At 38.7% G+C, this 22,830-nt stretch overlaps 1 protein-coding gene and 1 long non-coding RNA gene across 3 annotated transcripts in view; one reads left to right on the forward strand and one right to left on the reverse strand.

Moving 5' to 3' along the window:
- The first annotated feature begins 415 nt into the window (after positions 1-415).
- The window catches only part of SCN9A (sodium voltage-gated channel alpha subunit 9), a 198,401-nt gene continuing 175,986 nt past the window's right edge, over positions 416-22,830 (forward strand). For both annotated transcript variants that reach the window (XM_054258311.2, XM_054258312.2), the window contains exon 1: positions 416-654. The gene's annotated coding sequence lies outside the window, so the exon portion shown is untranslated. The remainder of the gene's footprint in view (positions 655-22,830) is intronic.
- Positions 8,477-22,830, reverse strand: part of LOC144576646 (uncharacterized) — a 257,148-nt gene continuing 242,794 nt past the window's right edge. The window contains exon 7 of the long non-coding RNA XR_013518895.1: positions 8,477-10,313. This is a non-coding gene — a long non-coding RNA (uncharacterized LOC144576646). The remainder of the gene's footprint in view (positions 10,314-22,830) is intronic.

A 22,830-nucleotide genomic window follows, 5' to 3' on the forward strand; every position in this document is an offset into this window, starting at 1 on the left:
GGAGGGAAGGGATGATGGGGTTGGGCTAACCTGGGTGCCTGCGGCTGCCAGCGGGGATGAGGTGAGGGAAGGGCTCTTCTGGCTGCATCTAATGCATCTAATAAAACACACACACACACACACACACACACACACACACACACACACACACGTGCCCCTATTGATGGCGAGTCGTGCAAACCCCTCCTTTGCCTTTTATTAGCGCATGGTGCAGAGGAGCCTCTCCACCACCACGCCCCTACACGGGTCCCCGCCCTGAGGCGCCTGCAGGAGTCGGGGGAGGAAAGGAGGGAGGGAGGGAGCAAGGGGTGGGGACCCGGGCGCGCAGGGAGGAGTGGAGGAGGCTGAGCGGCGCAGCTGCCCTCGGGGAGGCGGGGCTGCTACCTCCCCGGGAGCGACCTGGCAGGAGGGGCGCAGTTTGCTTGCAGGCGGTCGCCCGCGCTCCTGCTGCACCTGTCGGCTTTGAAATTCCGCCGGCTGGAATGGGGCTGGGCTAACCTGGGTGCCAGCGGCAGGCGTCCCCGGAGCAACAGGAGCCCAAAGAAAAAGAAGCAGCCCGGAGAGAGCGCCGGGGAGAGAGAGGCCCGCGCCCTTCCCCGGGGGCCAGATTCCGCAGGTGCACCCGTTGGGAATGGTCGGCTGGCTAGGTCGCAAGTAAGTGCCTTTCCTTTTGCTCCTTCTGTGTGGCAGGAGGAGAACCCCCCCTCCGTCTTTCGCCAGTGCTCGCCTCAACCGCCACACCCACCTGTGTCTTATTTTCACATCTCGGTTCTGTCACCCAGTATTACGCCACCTGGGAAAAAGAGAAGGGAGAAGCTTGCCCAGGTGGTTCCAGCAATGGGAGGAAGAGGAGCTGGGAGGGTAGTTATTTCGAAAGCTGAGCAGCTCCTCTGCCGGTTTTGACCCTGTGGGTTTGCTGCCAGGTTCTGAAACTGGAAGGGAAAGGTAGCCATGCCTGGTGGTTTACTGTTTTTTATTTCTTTCTGTTTACGCTAACATAGTTGTTAGATGGGCTTCAGTTCAAGAAGCAGCTCATATTATTTACAAGCAAAAAGCATGTGCTGTATTTCCCATCTGCAAAGCTGAGCGTGGAGAACCAGCATAGCAGATATTACCTGTGGGGGCAGAAAAAAACCCCGCACCCCTTAAGAACACACAAACGCAAATAATTAACGGAACAGCTCTACCCCTATTTCTCAGCGCAGTTTATTTTTTTCAAACGAATAAGCACTTTATAGTGAAATTCAGAAAAGATGCAGAATCCTTTTAACTTATCGAATTCAACTTAGGAAACTCATTTACTTTTAGGAAAAAAAGGATATTTTCGTCCCTTATATTCAAGACAAAAGATCAGAACAAGAAAACAGAAACGTTAATGCCAGTTTTTGTGATTATAGTAAACATTTCACTCATTATTTTAGTGTGTTTTTTAAGTTGCAGCATTCATAGGTTAGGGGAGAAACTAAGGGGAGTTTTTAAGGAGCTCCTGTCAGTAAGATAAAAGCCAATCAAAGTAAGCTTTTAAGAAAGTGATAGATTGCCAAGTTGCTGCAGAGGAAGTCAGTGTTGGGAGGTTCAGTTATTTACAGAAACATATTTAATATTCTTTTCTATTTCTTCTTCCCTGTAGACAAGATAAGGAATTTCTCTTTCCTTGTAATTTAAATACATTTTAATAACTTTTGCTTTAACATCAATATAAACCTATTTTATATAATCTGCAAACCAAATCAAATTATTAAACTTCATTTTATTGAAAATTCTTCAGATTTTTTCCACTATTTTAAAAAGTTTAAAATAGAATTTTCTTTCTCATAATTTATGGTGAGATTTAAACTATGTATATATATATTTTATATATATATATATATTATTTGAAAACTGGTCTTATCTGATCCCTATGTAACAAATTCTCATGATTGTTAGTCAAGCTTAACAACAACCAAATTCTAGACAGAATATGGCATTTTATGTAAAGGAGGGTGTGCCCTCTGTTTAGGCAACCGATAGTAGTTTGGCTTAATATAAATTTGTTGTTGTTGTCGTTGTTTTTTTGTAGATGTTTAAAAGGAGGTTTCCTTAAGTCAACCATTGTGCAGTCATGGTACATGGTGATGTATTTTTAAAGAGACTGAATATTTGGTATGTCATGATTCCTATGGTGCAGGGCTGGGCTCACTGAGTACCTGATGCTTCCACAGGAGAAAGATGAGTCAGATCTGGCTCTCTGCCAAATGAACCCTGGGCCTCCTGTGTCCTAGGGCCTGCAAGTAATCATGGGAACTCTTCTATGGTAATGTTTCTGTGTTTTTACTACCTGTTGCTGTGCTGTTTCAGCAGCTAAATAAATAAATAAATTCAGAAAAGCAATCAGTAGGGTCCTATTTACTTTATTTAATATATTCAACCCACTTTCTCTGTGGCAAGGAAAAAAGTAAAATTTTTCATTTTGCATAAATAAAAAACTAGTTTTTATTCCTATTACTTTGCAAAAGAGTGTGAAGCACTAGAAGGTTTTATATGGTATTTTTCTAAGACAAGTCATGATCTTGTAAAGGAGCTTAAAGTTTATTAATGTAAATGGAATATTCTGGATGTCAGAATGATAATAATTTGTGACTTTTTCTAAAACTATCTCAGATTCTTTCCTCCCATCTTCTTTATCTGAATAAATGTCTTTACCACCCAAATATTGAAATCACCTTTGATTGCTCTCTTCCTTATGACCCCATTTCAGCCGTATCCAGCCTGTATGTAGATCGATCCATCTTATCTCCCAAATTTATTTCTATGTCTTCATATATCTCAGATGCATCTCGTTCACCCTCTTTTCTGTATCTATACTGCCACCAAATTAGTTCAGGTCATCATCATAATTTACTTGGAATCCTGCCACAATATCCACAGCAGTCCCTCTACTTCTGTAATTTTCTCTTGTGCAATTCATTCTCCATAAAAGCAATACCATCCTGGCTCCCCTTAGAAACATTGGCTCACAACTGCATTTAAAAAAAAAAAAAAAAAAAGAAGACAAACACGGCTACACAGAGACCAATTAGCAATAACAATAAATGCCTTTCCTCAGCATGTGGTTTACTCTCTGTTCTGTCCCTTCTCTTCAACCTCACCAAAACCTATTCTCTTCTCATTAAGGTGCTCCTGCCCAGGTGGTGTTTCAGTGGCTAAAACTCAGGAAACAACAGCACTCCTTAAGGTCTTTTCAAATGCTGTTCCAATGCCTGAACTCTATGCAACCTCACTCCTTCCCAAACTTTAAATCTCAGCTGAGGTTTTTTGTTTTGGAAAGATCATTTTTGATCATCTTGTCAAAAGTAGGTTGTCCCCTGTTGGTCTTGATCTTGGTACCTTGTTTCTTTCATAACGCTTGTTACAGCATGCAGGTGTTTTGTGGATATGCATACTGAATAGACTATGTCTTCATTATTGACTTAGCTTCCAGAATAGTGCCTGGCATCAAAGAGTAGGGTGTTTGTAGATACTTACATAAATAATAAAGTGCAAAAATATGGATTCTTCCAGCATAAAGCTCATCAACCCTGGAAACATGCATTTTGTGATTCTATTTATTTTTTATTTGTTGACCATTTAGTATGTTTACAATATTCTGCTATAACTTTGAGAAGGTAAAATAAACAAATACTGAGGTGTATTCTCATCTTTTAGCAGTGTGGATGATAATGTACTCAAAGGTAAGTAATTTGTAAATTCTTAGAAAGACAGTGACCACAAATGTACTAAAATATATTGTAAGAAAAATTTAGATTGCATAAACTAATATAATTTAAGTATGAGTGACTCTAAATCTACAGTGATGACCTTGATAGGTTTAAAGCTGTATCTATCAGGAATTTAAGGGCCAGTCAATAGTCACTAACTATGAATTTAGAATATTCTTTTAAAATAAATATAGACACTTATGTGAGCTTAGTTGATAGAAATATAGCCAGATGAGGCTGAGGACATAGATTAGGTTTCCATATCATCTAAACTGATGTTTGCCCCAGGTACAAAGGGCACATTATCTACAAATTTGAAGCATCCTCTAAGGAAGTCTCAAAGAAGTAATGTGGGCTTATTTATTAAGACCCATTACTGTTATTAGAATGGGAATAAGGACTGCAAACTTCATACTGATCAGTGATTGTGTCATATTTATACAAGAATTTTACTAAACACACAGGCACGCACACACACACACTTTGTATGGTAATTTGCCCGCCCTCTTTATTTTTCAAGACCATACTTAAAAATATTAAACAAACAAGTAATTTCACTATTAACATTTGGTTGAAAATGAGTTAGGCGACAAACTCTGATTAGTAATTTATTTTAATGTAGCAAATGGCCAGCCACAGTTTTTTTGGTAAATAATTTGGTTACTACATTACATCTTGAAGGAATAAATTATTTCACTAATTATTACCAGGGATTTAAAAAAATTTTCTCTGAAGAGGGCATATCATTGTATTGGAGAGCATCTGTGTACTAATTGAAGGTGGTCCTCCCTATTACACATCACAAGTTAGCTAATTTATCCTTTACAGAAGTATTGTGACATCTTCCTTTAGAACTATGTAGAGTTAGATTACCACTTGAGAGGCAAGGTCATATTAAAATGGATATTATAAGATTGCATAAAAATATTTTTATATGAGGATTTATGAGAGGATCCTGAGAATGTGGCTAGAATACTTTTGTGGAATATGAGATAACAATTTTGGTGTCTCGCCATTCTAAAAGTTAAATTTCTTCATTGAAGGTTTCACTTACTCTTTCCTCTCAGAATTGCTGGAAGGAAATGCTTTAGGCAAAAGGGAAAGCCATCAGCTCTTGGCAGCTAAAGGTGGAATAAAGTTTGAAGGAATGAAACCCTTCTTGGCAGTGAGGAAAAATGCCAGACCATGATAAAGTGGGGAAGGAAGAGGGGAATGCCTTATTGTGCCAGTAAGCATAATATGCCACAAACAAATTTGAATTGGCATATTTAGAACTGAATTATTCTATATATTTTGAGCCCTATTGAGAAAACAGTTCTTTCCACATCTCTTTAAATAAGAACTTACTGTAAGTAAAAAATATGCTATTATTGTTTCTTTAATACAGGAAATAAAATACCTTTAGATTTTTAAAAGTGATATAACGTGAAGCCAAAAAATACCATATATTGTTAAAACCTACCATTACTTTAATTGTAATTTCCTTGGTATTCATTTTATGAGTTACTTTTGTGTGTGTCAAGTGTTTGAGAAACTGCTATTACTGATCATACATTTCTTTTTTTTTTTTTTTTGAGATGGAGTTTTGCTCTTGTTACCCAGGCTGGGGTGCAATGGCGTGATCTCGGCTCACCGCAACCTCCGCCTCCTGGGTTCAGGCAATTCTCCTGCCTCAGCCTCCTGAGTAGCTGGGGTTACAGGCATGCACCACCATGCCCAGCTAATTTTTTGCATTTTTAGTAGAGACGGGGTTTCACCATGTTGAGCAGGATGGTCTCGATCTGTTGACCTCGTGATCCACCTGCCTCGGCCTCCCAAAGTGCTGGGATTACAGGCTTGAGCCACCGCGCCCAGCCCATACATTTCTTTAAAATGTCTTCTTGGATTTTTTACAAAGCTTTCTGAATCATTTATCAAAATACAATAAAACTAATTGCACCTATGATTGTTCACTTGGAAATTTAGAAAGAGTGAGTACATTTACAATGTCATTAAGCTAGCATCCTGCCTTGCAATTAATGCCCTTTTTCTTCTTCTTTTTTTTATTTTCAAGGAAGAAAGGATGGAGAGAGGGAGGGAAAGAGGGAGTGAGGGAGGAAGAGAAAAAGAGAAGAAAGATAGAGAAAGAGAAAGGGGGAGAGAGAACAGAAGTCTTGCTCTATTGCCCAGGCTGGAATACAATCTAAAAATAGGTATTAAAAACCTCTTTTATGCCAATAATTGTGCTTAACAGTGAAGACAGGAAGGAATAAGGGAAAAAAATAACATACAAACAGCCAACCAATATTTCATTTAAGTCTGTGAAATGCTATGCAAATGCTGAAGGGTGATTTACTTCCAATTATGTGGTTACTTTCAAAATAGGTGTAATGTGATACTGAGAAAAATGTATGTTCTATGGACCTGGGGTGAAGAATTCTATAAATTTTACTTGTTCCAGGTCTGAACTCAAATCATAGATGTCCCTATTAATTTTCTATCTCATTGATCCGTTGAATATTAACAATGTGGTGTAAAAGTCTCCTGCTATTATTGTGGGGCAGTCCAAGTCTCTTTATAAGTCATTAAGAACTTGTCTTATGTATCTGGGTGTTCCTATATTGGGTGCATATATATTTGTGATCATTGACTCCTGTTGTTGCATTGATCCTTTTACCATTATGTAATGTCCTTCTTTGTTCCTTTTAGTCTTTGTTGCTGTTAAAGTCTATTTTGTCAGAGATAAAAGTTACAACTCCTGTTTTTTTTGTTTTTTGTTTGCTCTCCATTTGATTGGTGCGTCTTCCACCAACCCTTTAAGTCTTAGTATGTCCTTGCTTATGAGATGGATCTGGATACAGCGTACTGATGGGTTTTGACTTTTTATTCAATTTGCCTGTCTGTGTCATTGATTGGGGCATTTAATCCATTTAAATTTAGGACTAATATTGATATCTGTGAGTTTAATATTGTCGTTTAATGCTAGCTGGCTATTTTTCCCATTAGTTGATATAGATTCTTCATTATGGAGATACTCTCTACCTTTTGGTAAGTTTTTGGGATGACTGATACTGGTTGTTCCTTTCTGTGTATAATGCTTCTTTCAGAAGCTCTTGTAAAGCAGACCTGGTGGTGATGAAATCTCTGAGTGCTTGCTTGTTCATGAAAAATTTTATTTTTCCTTCATTTATGAAGCTTAGATTGGCTGGATATGAGATTCTGGGTTGAGAACTCTTCTCTTTGTAGATATTCAATATTAACCCCCACTCCCTTCTAGTTTGTAAAGTTTCTGCTGAGAGATCTGCTGTGAGTCTGATAGGCTTCCCTTTATGGGTAACCTGACCTTTCTCTCTGGCTGCCCTTAGAATTTTCTTCTTTATTTCAGCTCTGGTGAATCTGACGATTATGTGTCTTGGGGTTGCTCTACTTGACGAATATCTTTGTGGTGTTCTCTGTATTACCTGGAGTTGAGTATTCCTGCCTTAATAGGTTAGGAAAGTTTTCCTGAATAATATCTTGAAGAATATTTTCCAGCTTCGATTCATTCTCTTCATGACATTCAGGTACACCTATCAAACATAAATTAGGTCTTTTCACATAGTCCCACATTTCTTGGAGACTTTGCTCATTCCTTTTTACTCTTTCTTCTCTAATCTTGTCTTCTCATTTCATTTCATTAAGTTGGTCTTCAACCTCTGATATCCTTTCTTCTGCTTGATCAATTCAACTGTTAAAACATGTGCATACTTCGTGGAGTTCTCTATTGTATTCTTCAGTTCCATTAATTCACTTATATTCCTCTCTAAATTGTCTATTCTCGTTAGGATTTTGTCAAACCTTTTTTCAAGGTTCTTAGCTTCTTTACATTGGGCTAGAACATGTTCTTTTAACTCACTGAAATTTCTTATTATTCACCTTCTGAAGCCTAATTCTGTTAATGGAATGCACTTGTTCTCCATGAGGCCTTGTTCCCTTGTTGATGAGGAACTGTGATCCTCTGTAGAGGGAGAGGCATTCTGATTTTGAGTATTCTCAGTCTTTTTACACTGGTTTCTTCCTGTCATTATAAATTTATCTACCTGTCATCTTTGTAATCACCGACTTTCAAATTAGGTCTCTGAGTGGACGTCCAACTTGTTGATTCCCAGTGCCGAAATCTGAGCATCCCACTGCCCGACTAAAATAGCAGCATTAAAATTCATGGTGCTTTTCGGCCTGGGAATCTCCGGTCTCCTTCTTTCTTGAATCCTTCTTGAATCCCTTTTTCAATCAGCTGAATAGGCGACGCTGCCTTCCTGGAGCTCCAAATTTCGACCAAAAGGGGACCCAGTCCCATTTACTCTGCACCAAGAACCACCGCGCCGGCCACAAGAGTCACGCTGGCAACCCATGGGGCTCCTCCGCTGGGAATCTCCTGGTCCATGAGCAAAAAAAAATCGTCCGAAAGTGTGGCGTCCTCTTGTTTTCCGCGCTTTCACTGGGAGCTACAATCCTGAGCTGCTAGTAATCAGCCATCTTGGATCCCCTTTTTCTTCTTCTCTTCTACATCTCATCTTCTAAATGTTTAATATGTATGCCAGTAATGCATATTTCACTCCACTTTCAGGTCAAACTATTAATACAAATAATTGGAAAATTGGGCCTCTAAAGAAAGATAAATAAGATTAGATATATGCATTAAAATATAAGTATTAAAAACATTTCCATGGAGATTTTTAATAAAAATTGTATATGCTATCTGCATACCTAGACTCCCTGTATTATCTTTTTTTTTTTTTTTTAACTGGGGGTAATTTCACTGGATATGGTATCTGTCAACTTTTACTAGTTGCTCCTATGCTATATGTTTTTAAATTCAATGTAATTATTTTTAAAATAGGTCATCTTGAGAATCTACACTTTAGAATTTGAAAAAATAAGTAAATGTAGATATTCACATCCATGAAGATGAGTAAAACAGGAAAAATTAGAAAAATGTTACATGGTAATAAAATATCATGCCAGGCACAGTTGGTCACACCTGTGGTCCCAACATTTTGGGAGACCAAGGCTGGAGGATTGCTTGAGCCAGGAGTTCTAGATCAGTCTGGATGATAAAAGGAAACCCTGTTTTTACAAAAAAATTTAAAAATTTGTATTTCATGTATTGATTTAAACTCTACTAAATTACTATTCTTTCAAGTCCAATAGACAGTGTATATTTTAGGGCATACAGTAACATTTTAAATAGGATGAATTGAATGCTTTATTGTTAAGTGATGACTTTACTTTATCTGAGTAATTCCTTCTAGGTAAATATTATGGAACCAGTCTTTATAAATGATCTTTTCATGGAACAAAATATTATAATGTTGAAGTGTTGAATTTGTTTCCTTCTTAACAAAATATATATTCTTGTTACCCCCCATCCAAACTTGGCTCATGGCAATTCAGGTAGGAAAAAGGGAAGTGGCTTATTCATGGATCAACTGGGAATAAAGTTCTAATCCCATGAGATCTGCTGACAGATTTTTAAGAAGGAACACTTGTAAGACAGCTAGGCAGAGGAGTGCCTTTCAAAATTTATATTACATCTCTACTATGTTTCAGATCGTAACATATTTTATAAAGTGTTAAATGCACAGAGAAATCAATTTGAGTTCAAATTAGTATAAAGAAAGTTTTTTTCCCATTACTCAATATGTGGTTTTAGTCAAATATTAATTTCTTAAATATTGCTTCCCTGTAAATTAGTAGTATCTACTTCTAAGGGCTATTGCATATATTATATGTATAGTATATTACACACATACACACACACACACCCTAATTTGTTTTTTCCAAAATAGCCACTTTAGTGTCTTACATATGATGAGTAGACATAAGTAGGTTTTAATAATGGTATGTAAACATTTGATAACTTAGAATATTATTATCAAAATGCTTTTCTTTTCTTTTTTTTTTTTCTGAGATGGAGTTTTGCTCTTCTTGCCCAGGCTGGAGTGCAATGGCACCACCTTGGCTCACTGCAACCTCCACTTCCTGGGTTCAATCGATTCTCCTGCCTCAATTTCCTGAGTAACTGGGATTACAGGCATGAGCCACCATGCCCTGCTAATTTTGTATTTTTAGTGGAGATGGAGTTTCACAATGTTGGCCAGGCTGTTTTTGAACTCCTGACCTCCGGTGATCTGCCCACCTTGCCCTCCCAAAGTGTTGGTATTACAGGCATGAGCCACTGGTATCTGGCCTCCTTTTTTTTTTTTAACTAAGTTTCATGGTACATGTGCAGGATATGCATATGTGCCAGTTTGTTACATAGGTAAAGGTGTGGTGGTTTCACTCTGTCACCCAAGCTGGAGTGCAGTGGTGTGATCTCAGCTCACTGCAACCTCCGCCTCCAGGTTCTAGTAATTCTTCTGCTTCAGCCTCCCAAGTAGCTGGGATTACAGGCATGTGCCACCATGCCTGGCAAATTTTGTAGTTTTAGTAGAGATTGAGTTTCACCGTGTTGGTCACGCTGGTCTCAAACTCCTGACCTCAGGTGATCTGCCTTCCTCGATCTCCCAAAGTGCCATGATTGCAGGTGTGAGCCACTGCACCAGGCCGGCAATTATCCTGTTTCAAGGAAAAATGCAGATGGAAAAGTTTACATCCTGCTAACATTACTGATAACATTAATGTAACAGTCTTATGTATGGAAGTCTCCTTAATACTGACTGAACAGTTTGTTAAGGGATTTTCATATGCTCCGTTTAAATCCTCATGACCACCAATTTGAGGTGAGAAAACTAAGGCACAGAAATTACCTAACCTTTCCAAAGACTCACAGTGGTTACTATACTTCAGTAACATGCACATTTCTTTTATAGGAAATAAATCTTATATATTCTAAGTATATGTTTGCACATACTCCACACAGATACACCAGATGGCTATGTTACCCAGGATTCCATAAAATATTTTCAATCCTTAATGGAGCTAAAATAAAATTATATTTGCAACCAAACATACCAAATCATGTAATTACAGTAATAGAGAACAACAAAAAAGAAAGATGAAAGGTTGTTTCAATTTTCATCTTGAGTATACCAATTCCTGAGAGGTACATTGTATTAAGTCAAAATTGAGATTTTGATGGAAGTTTAAAGACGTTATAGAAACAGTACCTATGCATTTTAAGTATTTTTGAAGTTGTTTTATAGGTTGAATGACTTCACTTTCCTGGTCTAGGGGTATCATTGCACTACTCTGACTAACATTACTGATACTGATTACTGATTTTGCTATGATTCCCATATTTTGTTTTACTATTTAAAAAATTAAAATGGAAAAAAGGACTTTTTCAAGGTAGGAAGGAGTTGAAAAAAGAAGATGGTATAATTAAAATGGATATGTGTATAAAATGTCTAGTGTCTATTGGGGTCTACTGGGGGAATAGGGGAGGGGCAGCAGGGGGTGGGGCTGGGGAGGGATAGCCTGGGGAGAAATGCCAAATTGGGCCAGGCGAGGTGGCTCATGCCTGTAATCCAGTACATTGCAAGCTGAGGCAGGCAGATCACTTGAGGTCAGGAATTTGAGACCTGACCTCAAGTGATCCTCCTGCCTCAGCCTCACAATGGCCAGCATAGTGAAACTCCATCTCTACTAGAAAAAAAAAATGCAAAAATTAGCTGGGCATGGTGGTTGGCATCTGTGATCACAGCTGCTCAGGAGGCTGAGGCAGGAGAAGTGCCTGAGCTGGGAGGTGAAGGTTGCAGTGAGCCAAGATTGAGCCATTGCACTCCAGCCTGGGCAATAGGGTGTGACTCGGCCTATAAAGTTAAAAAAAGAAATGTCTGGGGTGAAGTTCATTCCGAAATGGAAAAGAAACAGGGATTGAAGTTATGCATATGAGATCCTGGGGCTAGTAGATGGAGAAGTATGGAAAGCAAAGTGATCTTGTGCAGGATGAGATGATAGTGTTCATATATCCTGGAAAAGAAGAATTTAGATATTCTATATTGGAGGAGTACAAATAGTTAGAGCATCACAAATTGATGCACACAAATGAAACCTAAATCACAGTACTCACTGTCACAAAGACTCAATTATCTATGTCAGTTAAATTGTCCAGCATCAATAATTCAAGAAGTTTTTTTTTTATTGCATTTTAGGTTTTGGGGTACATGTGCAGAACATGCAAGATAGTTGCATAGGTACACACGTGGCAGTGTGTTTTGCTGCCTTCCTCCCCTTCACCCACATTTGGCATTTCTCCCAGGCTATCCCTCCCAAGCCCCACCCCCCTGCTGTCCCTTCCCTATTTCCCCCAATAGACCCCAGTGTGTAGTGCTCCCTTCCCTGTGTCCATGTGTTCTCATTGTTTATCACCCACCTATGAGTGAGAATATGCGGTATTTCATTTTCTGTTCTTGTGTCAGTTTGCTGAGAATGATGTTCTCCAGATTCATCCATGTCCCTACAAAGGACATGAACTCATCATTTTTGATTGCTGCATAACATTCCATGATGTATATGTGCCACATTTTCCCTGTCCAGTCTATCATTGATGGGCATTTGGGTTGGTTCTGGGTCTTTGCTATTGTAAACAGTGCTGCAATGAACATTCGTGTGCATGTGTCCTTATAGCAGACCGATTTATAGTCCTTTGGATATATACCCAGTAATGGGATTGCTGGGTCAAATGGAATTTTTATTTCTAGGTCCTTGAGGAATCTCCACACTGTCTTTCACAATGGTTGAACTAATTTACACTCTCAGCAACAGTGTGAAAGTGTTCCTATTTCTCCACATCCTATCCAGCATCTGTTGTCTCCAGATTTTTTAATGATCGCCATTCTAACTGGCGTGAGATCGTATCTCAATGTGGTTTTGATTTGCATTTCTCTAATGACCAGTGATGATGAGCATTTTTTCATATGTTTGTTGGTCTCATGTATGTCTTCTTTTGTAACGTGTCTGTTCATATCCTTTGCCCATTTTTGAATGGGCTAGTTTGTTTTTTTTCTTGTAAATCTGTTTGAGTTCTTTGTAAATTCTGGATATCAGCCCTTTGTCAGATGGGTAAACTGCAAAAAACTTCTCCCATTCTGTTGGTTGCCAATTCACTCTAGTGACTGTTTCTTTTGCTGTGCAGAAGCTGTGGAGTTTGACTAGGTCCCATTTGTCTATTTTGGCTTTTGTTGCCAATGCTTTTGGTGTTTTGGTTATAAAGTTCTTGCTTATTCCTATGTCCTGAATGGTTTTGCCTAGATTTTCTTCTAGGGTTTTTATGGTGCCAGGTCTTATGTTTAAGTGTTTAATCCATCTGGAGTTAATTTTAGTGTGAGTTGTCAGGAAGGGGTCCAGTTTCTGCTTTCTGCACATGGCTAGCCAGTTTTCCCAACACCGTTTATTAAACAGAGAGTCCTTTCTCCATTGCTTGTTTTTGTCAGGTTTATCAAAGATTGTATGGTTGTAGATATGTTGTGTTGCCTTTGAGTCCTCTGTTCTGTTCCGTTGGTCTATATCTCTGTTTTGGTACCAGTACCATGCTGTTTTGATTACTGTAGCCTTGTAGTATAGTTTGAAGTCCGGTAGTGTGATGCCTTCTGCAGTGTTCTTTTTGCTTAGAATTGACTTGGCTATGCGGGCTCTCTTTTGGTTTCATATGAAGTTTAAGGTGGTTTTTTCCAGTTCTGTGAAGAAAGTCATTGGTAGCTTGATGGGGATAGCGTTGAGTCTGTAAATTACTTTGGGCAGTATGGCCATTTTTACGATATTAATTCTTCCTAACCATGAACATGGAGAGTTTCTCCATCTGTTTGTGTCCTCTCTGATTTCGTTGAGCAGTGGTTTGTAGTTTTCCTTGAAGAGGTCCTTTACATTCCTTGTAAGTTGTATTCCTATGTATTTTATTCTCTTTGTAGCAATTGTGAATGGTAGTTCATTCTTGATTTGGCTCTCTTTAAGGCTGTTATTGGTGTATAGGAATGCTTGTGATTTTTGCACATTGATTTTATATCCTGAGACTTTGCTGAAGTTGCTTATCAGTTTCAGATTTTTTGGGGCTGAGATGATGGGGTCTTCTAGATATACTTCATGTCGTCTGCAAATAGAGACAATTTGGCTTCCTCCTTTCCTATTCGAATATCCTTTATTTCTTTTTCTTGCCTGATTGCTCTGGCTAGAACTTCCACTACTATATTGAATATGAGTGTTGAGAGAGGGCATCCTTGTCTAGTGCCAGATTTCAAAGGGAATACTTCCAGTTTTTGCCCATTCAGTATGATATTGGCTGTTGGTTTATTGTAAATAGCTTTTATTATTTTGGGATATGTTCCATCAATACTGAGTTTATTGAGGGCTTTTATTATAAAGGGCTGTTGAATTTTGTCTAAGGCCTTCTCTGCACCAATTGAGATAATCATGTGGTTTTTGTTTTTGGTTCTGTTTATGTGGTGAATTACGTTTATAGACTTGTATATGTTGAACCAGCCTTGCATCCCTGGGGTGAATCCTACTTGATTATGATGGATAAGTTTTTTGATATGCTGTTGCAATCGGCTTGCCAGTATTTTATTGAAGATTTTTGCATCTATGTTCATCATGGATATTGGCCTGAAGTTTTTTTTTCTTGTTGAGTCTCTGCCGGGTTTTGTTATCAGGATGATGTTGGTCTCATAAAATGATTTGGGAAGGATTCCCTCTTTTTGTATTCTTTGGAATAGTTTCAGAAGGATTGGTACCATCTCCTCTTTGTGTGTCTGGTAGAATTCAGCTGTGCACCCATCTGGACCTGGGCTTTTTTTGTGTGTTAGGCCCTTAATTGCTGCCTCAACTTCAGACCTTGTTATTGGTCTATTCATAGTTTCAGCTTCCTCCAGGTTTAGGCTTGGTAGAATGGAAGTGTCCAGGAATTTATCCATTTTTTGCAGGTTTACTAGTTTATGTGCATAGAGTTGTTTGTAATATTCTGTGATGATGGTTTGAATTTCTGTGGAATCTGTGGTGATTTCCCCTTTATCATTTTTTATTGCATCTATTTGGTTATTCTCTCTTTTCTTTTTTTTCTGTCTGGCTAGTGGTCTATTTTGTAGATCTTTTCAAAAAACCAGCTCTTGGATTTATTAATTTTTTGAAGGGTTTTTCGTGTTTCTGTCTCCTTCAGTTCTGTTCTGATCTTCGTTATTTCTTGTCTTTTGCTAGGTTTTGAGATTTTTTTTTTTTATCTTGCTCCTCTAGCTCTTTCAATTTTAATGATAGAGTGTCAATTTTGGATCTCTCCACTCTTCTCTTGTGGTCACTTATTGCTATATATTTTCCTCTAAAGACTGCTTTAAATGTGTCCCAGAGATTCTGGTATGTTGTGTCTTTGTTCTCGTTGGTTTTGAAGAACTTCTTTATTTCTGCCTTCATTTCGTTGTTTATCCAGTCAACATTCAAGTGCCAGTTGTTCAGTTTCCATGAAGCTGTGCGGTTCTGGGTTGGTTTCTGAATTCTGAGTTCTAACTTGATTGTACTATGGTCTGAGAGACTGTTATGATTTCAGTTGTTTTGCATTTGCTGAGGAGTGCTTTACTTCCAATTATGTGATCAATTTTAGAGCAGGTGTGATGTGGTGCTGAGAAGAATGTATATTCTGTGGATTTGGGGTGGAGAGTTCTGTAAATGTCTATCAGGTTTGCTTGTTCCAGGTCTAAGTTCAAGCCCTGGATATCCTTGTTGATTTTCTGTCTGGTTGATCTGTCTAATATTGACAGTGGAGTGTTAAAGTCTCCCACTATTATTGTGTGGGAGTCTAAGTCTCTTTGTAAGTCATTAAAAACTTGCCTTATGTATCTGGGTGCTCCTGTATTGGGTTCATATATATTTAGGATCATTAGCTCTTCTTGTTTTATCGATCCTTTTACCATTATATAATGTCCTTCTTTGTCTCTTTTGATCTTTGTTGCTTTAAAGTCTATTTTATCAGAGACGAGAATTGCAACTCCTGCTTTTCTTTGCTCTCCATTTGCTTGGTAAATCTTCCTCCATCTCTTTATTTTGAGTCTTTGTGTATCCTTGCATGTGAGATGGGTTTCCTGGATACAGCACACTGATGGGGTTTTTTTTTTTTAATCCAATTTGCCAGTCTGTGTCTTTTGATTGGTGCATTTAGCCCATTTATATTTAGGGTTAATATTGTTATGTGTGAATTTGATACTGTCATTTTGATGTTAGCTGGCTGTTTTGCCCATTAGTTGATGCAGATTCTTCATTTTGTTGATGCTCTTTAGCATTTGGTATGTTTTTGGAATGGCTGGTACTGGTTGTTCCTTTCTATGTGTAGTGCCTCTTTCAGGAGCTCTTGTAAAGCAGGCCTGGTGGTGACAAAATCTCTGAGTACTTGCTTGTTCACAAAGGATTTTATTTTTCCTTTACTTCTGAAGCTCAGTTTGGCTGGATATGAAATTCTGGGTTGAAAGTTCTTTTCTTTAAAAATGTTGAATATTGGCCCCCACTCTCTTCTGGGTTGGAGGGTTTCTGCCAAGAGATCTGCTATGAGTCTGATGGGCTTCCCTTTGTTGGTAACCCGACCTTTCTCTCTGGCTGCTCTTAGCATTTTCTCCTTCATTTCAACCCTGGTGAATCTGATGATTATGTGCCTTGGGGTTGCTCTTCTTGCGGAATATCTTTGTGGTGTTCTCTGTATTTCCTGGACTTGAATATTGGCCTGCCTTGCTAGGTTGGGGAAATTTTCCTGGATAATGTCCTGAAGAGTACTTTCCAGCTTGGATTCATTCTCTTTGTCACATTCAGGTATACCTATCAAATGTAGATTAGGTCTCTTCACATAGTCCCACATTTCTTGGAGACTTTGTCATTTTTTTTGTTTGTTTTTTTTTTCTCTAATCTTGGCTTCTCATTTTATTTCATTGAGTTGATCTTCAACTTATGATATCCTTTCTTCTGCTTGGTCAATTCGGCTGTTGAAACTTGTGCCTGCTTCACAAAGTTCTCATGTTGTGTTTTTCAGCTCCTTCTATTCACTCATATTCCTCTCTAAGTTGTCCTTTCTTGTTATCATTTCCTCAAATCTTTTTTCAAGGTTCTTAGTTTCTTTGCATTGATTTAGAACATGTTCTTTTAGCTCACAGAAGTTTCTCATTACCCACCTTCTGAAGTCTGATTTTGTCATTTCATCACACTCATTCTCCGTCCAGCTTTGTTCCCTTGCTGGCGAGGAGTTTTGGTCCTTTCTAGGAGGCGAGGTGTTCAGGTTTCACGTGTTTCCCTTCTTTGTGCGCTGGTTTCTTCCCAAATTTGTGGATTTATCCACCTGTCTTCTGAGTGGTTGCTGATTTTCCGATTGGGTCTCTGAGTGGACGTCCAGATTGTTGATGATGAAGTATTTCTGTTTCTTAGTTTTTCTTCTAACAGTCTGGCCCCACTGCTTTAGGACTGCTGAGGTCCACTCCAGGCCCTGCTTGCCTGGGGAACTCCTGTAGCAGCTGTGGAACCATGAGGGTTGCTACCATATTCTCCTTCTGCTATCTTTGTCCCTGAATGATGCCTGCCAAATGTCAGTCTGATCAGTTCTTTGTGAGGTGACTCTTTGAATATACGGGGTCTGGGAGCTGCTTGAGGAGACAGTCTGTACTTTATAGGAGCTCTAGTGCTGAGCCGTGAGCTCCGTTGTTCATTCAGGGCTGCTAAGCAAGTACATTTAAGTCTGCTGCAGCAGAACTCATAAAGCCCCTTTTTTTCCCTCAGGTGCTCTGTCCCGGGGAGTTCAGGCTTTATTTATGAGTATATGTTGCACTTTCCTGCCCAGCAAGGAGGCAGTCTAGTCACTGCTTGCCTGTAGTGGCTATGAAGAGCTGCCATGGGCTCCGCCCTGTTGCCGTGGTCTCCACCCTGCTGCCGTGGGCTCTGCCCTGCTGCCGTGTGTAATTCCCTGTAATCCTGTTTATATGCGTGTGGTTAGAACTGCAGTGGCAATGGTGGCCCACCTCTGTAGCAGCGGACTCTCTCTGTTATGGCAGTTTGCCTCGGCAACAGCAGGCTGTGTCAGCAACGGCTGAGTACCTTTGTAGGGGTTGCGTTCCTCGGTAGTGGTGAATGCCCCTCCCCCACCGAGCTGCACTGTCCTGGGTTCAGCTGTGCTTGCCATGAAACTCTCAACTCAGAGCGTTTCCAATTGCTGTTTTGTTTGTTTTTGTGGGGGTGGGACCTGCCGAGGCTGATCACCTGGCTGCCTGCTTCAGAGCCCTTTTTTTTTTTTAGTTGAACTGTTGACTCTCTCCCAGGTGTTCCAGTTGCCTGCTGCAAGGGCGCCGGGATCTGTATGATTTCCCATTCAGTGACCCACTGTGCCAGATCAAACCATGTTGCTGCCCAGGAATCTCCTGGCCTGGGTTTCTGTTTAAGTCCCATTTAATCAGATAAATGTGCTAATCTGCCTTCCAAAATCTCCAATTGCCAGTTTAACAGGGCAACCAAACCAGTGTATTTTGTACGGAGTGTCGCTGCACTGCGGCCTCAGCCCAAACAGCCGCACCGGCCCAAACTGCTGCACTGGCGGCCTGCGGGGCTCTTACACCTGGGAATCTCCTAGTCTGTGGACAATAAAGATCCATATGGAAATGCGGCATCCACTCACCCTCTGCGGATTCACTGGGAGCTGCAATTCTGAGTTGGTTCTACAGCACCATCTTCCCTCTTCTCCAATTCAAGAAATTTTAAGTGTTTTAAAACATTTTTAGAAACTAATTTATCTTATGTTATATTTATAACAACTTTTTGTATGCAAATGATTTTTTTTTAAATATCAATTTTCCACTTAGATACTGTACTTTGACTGGGATATAAAAATCATGGGAAATTGGGCCCTTGAGTTTTGTGACATATCTCAATCTATTTTAGTGATTTATGGATTGGTAGCTTGTCCTCTAGACTCAGTGATTAAGATTTTATTGACACTGCAATGATTTAATCATCTCACACCCGCTAAAATGGCATTATAAAAAGTGAAAACTGTTGTTGAAGAAAATGAAACCCTTGTTCACTGTTGATGGGAATGCATAATAGTATAGTTGCCATGGAAAATATTATGGAAGTTCCTCAACAAAATTAAAAATAGAGCTACCATATGATCCAGCAATTGAAATCAGGATCTCAAAGAGATATATGCACTTCTGTCTTCATTGCAGGATTCTTCACAATAACCAAAACATGAAAACAACCCAATGACCATCAACAGATGAAAGGGTAAAGAAATGTGGTCTGTATATAAAATAGAATATTATCCAGCCTTAAAAAGGAAACATTACTATTTGTGACAGCATGCATGAACCTTGAAGAGACATGCTAAGTGAAATAAGTAAAGGGACACAAGGAAATTTTGGAGGTGACAGGTATGCTTAAGAAGTAGACTGGCAGACAAGACAAAACAAAGCTAAAGCTGAAATTTCCAACTGATTTATCTTAAAATAATGATTAATCATTAGGTCTGGTCTAGTTGGCTTCCAATGTGTGTAGGTCAGGAGTTGGCATCCAAGTTGGTATTGGTGCCATTGAGGTTTGTGGGGAGGGAGGATGTGGCAGAGATCCCAATGGCAGTGGTAAATAGCTGCTGAGTCCCTCCAGGCCAGCTCTAAGAACTCAACAGTCTTACTCTTCTCAGCATTCATACTCTTCCTGGAATTTAAAAGCAATTCCTTCTTTCCTTCCCTCTTTCTTTTTTTCCTCCCTTCCTTCTTTAGAAAGTATTTATTAAGTCAGCACTATTGTAGATGCTAGATATAGCAATGAACAACACATGGAGATTTGATACCAATTTTAAGAGATAACGATTAGATAAATATTCACCAATATCCATCATTCCACTGTAAGATATGCTGTGAAAAACAATAAAACAGGACAGAGACTTGAGAGAAGGAAGTATTATTTAAAGTAGACAGAAAACTTTTATAAAGGAATATTTGAGTAGAGGCATGAAGCAAATCAGAAAGTAAGGGAGCTAGCTAAAAACTGAAGAATCATTCTAGTTACACACACAAAAAAAACAGCAATTGCAAAAGTCTCAAGGCATATTTGATGTATTTAAGGAGAAGCAAGAGAGCTAGCATGGCTGAAATACAGACAGCAAGGTTGAAAGTAGAAGATGAGGACCTTTTCTTGATTTTGTAGAGATTACTAACCTGCATTGAGGGCTGCATGATAAACCAACGGTAAAATGACCAGCATGGGTCCAACTTTGGAAAGGGATGAGTGTACCTTTTTTTTTTTTTTGAGACAGAGTCTCACTCTGTTGCCAGGTTGGAGTGCAGTGGCATGACCTCTGCTCACTGCAATTTCTGCCTCCTGGGTTCAAGCAATTCCCCTGCCTCAGCCTCCCGAATAGCTGGGATTATAGGTGCACACCACCATGCCTGGCTAATTTTTTTTGTTTTGGTACAGACGGGGTTTCACCATGTGGGCCAGGCTTGTCTCAATCTCCTGACCTCGTGATCTGCCCGCCTCAGCTTCCCAAAGTGCTGGGATTACAGGCATGAGAAACTGTGCCCAACTGAGTGTGCCCTTTTTTAACTGAATCCCTTTCTGGATGCAAGTAACATATAATCAGAATAAATGTTTGAGAAGCTCTAATATCTGTACAAAAAATGTGTTTTTGTCATTTTTTGGTGATTTATATGTAAATGTATATGTAAATGTTCTAGATTCTCCTCCTGTCTGAAATGGATTGGATTCTTGGAACCCCTTATTACTATTTGGGGCTAGGGAAAGGGCTAATATGACAAGATTACAAGTGAGAGTAACTTTAAATGTTTAAATTTTGAAAACTAAAAACAATGGTTGGAGGACAGTAATATTTTGTATATTTTGATTTTTATGTTTATTACATGATTATTTCTCATGAAATAGAGGTATTGCATAGATATAAATGACTATTGCCTAGCAAAATAGATACCAAAGAGACACTGCATGTTGTCAGGGTTGACCCACTGCTAACTACTGTGATTTTTGTCTCCTACTAACTCTTTCTGCCTTACAGATCTCAACAAAACGCTGGTGAATTTTAAAATATACATAAGAAAATTTACCATTTTAACCATTTCAAATGTACAATTTGGAGGCATTAATTACATTCATGTTGTACATGATCATCACTATCCATCTTCAGAACATTCTCATCATTCCAAACAAAAACTGGGTAACTATTAAACAGTGATTCCCCATTTCTCTTTTCCCCTCTCTCCCAGTAATCACTATTCTACTTTTTCTATAAATTTGACTATCCTAGGTTCCTGATATAAGTGGAACCCTAAAGCACTTGTCTATTTGTGTCTGGCTTATTTTACTTAACATAATGTTTTCAAGGTTAATCCAGGTCGTAGCATATATTAGAATTTTATTTCTTTTTTTAAGGCTATATAGTATTACATTGTGCCTACATACCACATTTGGTTTATCTGTTCATCTGTTGATAGACATTTCAGTTGTTTTCACTTTACGGCTACTGTGAATAATGCTGGTATGAACACTGCTGCACAGATAATTATCTGAGTCCCTTCTTCCAATTGTTTTGGATACATGCCCTAAAGTAGAATTGCTGGACCATGTGGTAATTCTGTTTAATGTTTGAGGAACCACCACAGTGTTTTCCACAGCAGCTGCACTATTTTATATTCCTACCAGAAATGCACACGGTATTATAATTTCTCCACATCCTTGTTAATGCTTCTTTTCCTTTTTTTTTTTTTTAACAATAGCCATCCTACCAAGTATGAAGTGATATTTTATTGGGGTTTTGATTTGCATTTCCCAAATAATTAGTGATGTTGAGTATCTTTCCATGTACTGATTGACCTTTCTTTGGAGAAATGTCCTTTCAAATCCTTTGTTCATTTTTGATCTGCTTATTTTTTGTTGAGGTGTAGGAATTTTTAATATTTGCCAATGTTAATCCATTACCAGATATATGACTTTCAATTATTTTCTCCCATTATATGGATTGCCTTTTCACTTTCTGGTAGTGTTCTTTGATGTACAAAAGTTTTAATTTTGATGAAACCCAATTCACCTATGTTTTTCTTTTGTTGCCTGTGCTTTTGGTTCCACATCCATGTGCCAGATCTAATGTCTTGAAGATTTTTCCCCATGATATCTTCTTAAAATTTTACAGTTCTAACTCTGATGTTTGTCTGTGATTCATTGGTGATTTTTTTTTTTAAATCGTATATACTTTATAGATTCTAAGAGAGTTTCCAGCTTTCCCTTACCCGTTGCCTTCAGAGATCTGGTTTTTAGTCTAAATGTACCTTACCATGAACATGTGCCTTCCTTTATAAAAACTCCCATTTCATTTTCTTTTGTTCTGTCTTTTCTTTTATGCTAGGATTTAAATTTTTGACTTGTTGGATAATTATAGTAGCAATTTAGGAGCATTCCTGATGGGAAAAAATATTCTTGCCTAGCTAGTTAATAAATTTAGAGACCCTTCATTTTCTATCCTAGATATGATTAATTCAAGCAAGGATTCTATTTTGCTTCAGTTATAATCCACACAGACCCTTTTAGGAGGCTTTGCACAGATTAGGTGCTTAATACTTGAGTAAACAAATTGAGTAAGTGAGTGAAAAACAAAAGCTATCTTCTTTTCTCAATGGTCAAGCAGATCAATGATTTCTCCTAATTAGAGTCTTGGATTTCTTTTAATTAAGCAAGTTCAAAAATCTCCTCTCTTCTTTCCCTTGTTAGTAAAATCACTTATTTTTCACTCAGTTTTGTTAAAGTGTTGTCAGAAGAGTTTGTTACTGAAAGCTAAAGTTTTGTTTTGTTTTTAGACGGAGTCTTGCTCTGTCATTTTTCACTCAGTTTTGTTAAAGTGTTGTCAGAAGAGTTTGTTACTGAAAGCTAAAGTTTTGTTTTGTTTTTAGACGGAGTCTTGCTCTGTCACCAGGCTGGAGTACAGTGGCGCAATCTCAGCTCACTGCAACCTCAGCCTCCTATGTTCGAGCGATTCTTCCTCCTTAGCTTCCCGAGTAGCTGGGACCACAGGCATATGCCACCACGCCTGGCTAATTTTTTTTTTTTTTTTTTGTATATTTAGTAGAGACAGGGTTTCACCGTGTTGGCCGGGATGGTATTGATCTCTTGACCTTGGGAT

The sequence above is a fragment of the Callithrix jacchus genome, chromosome 6 (genome assembly GCF_049354715.1).
Source record: "Callithrix jacchus isolate 240 chromosome 6, calJac240_pri, whole genome shotgun sequence".
Classification (NCBI taxonomy): Eukaryota; Metazoa; Chordata; class Mammalia; order Primates; family Cebidae; genus Callithrix; species Callithrix jacchus.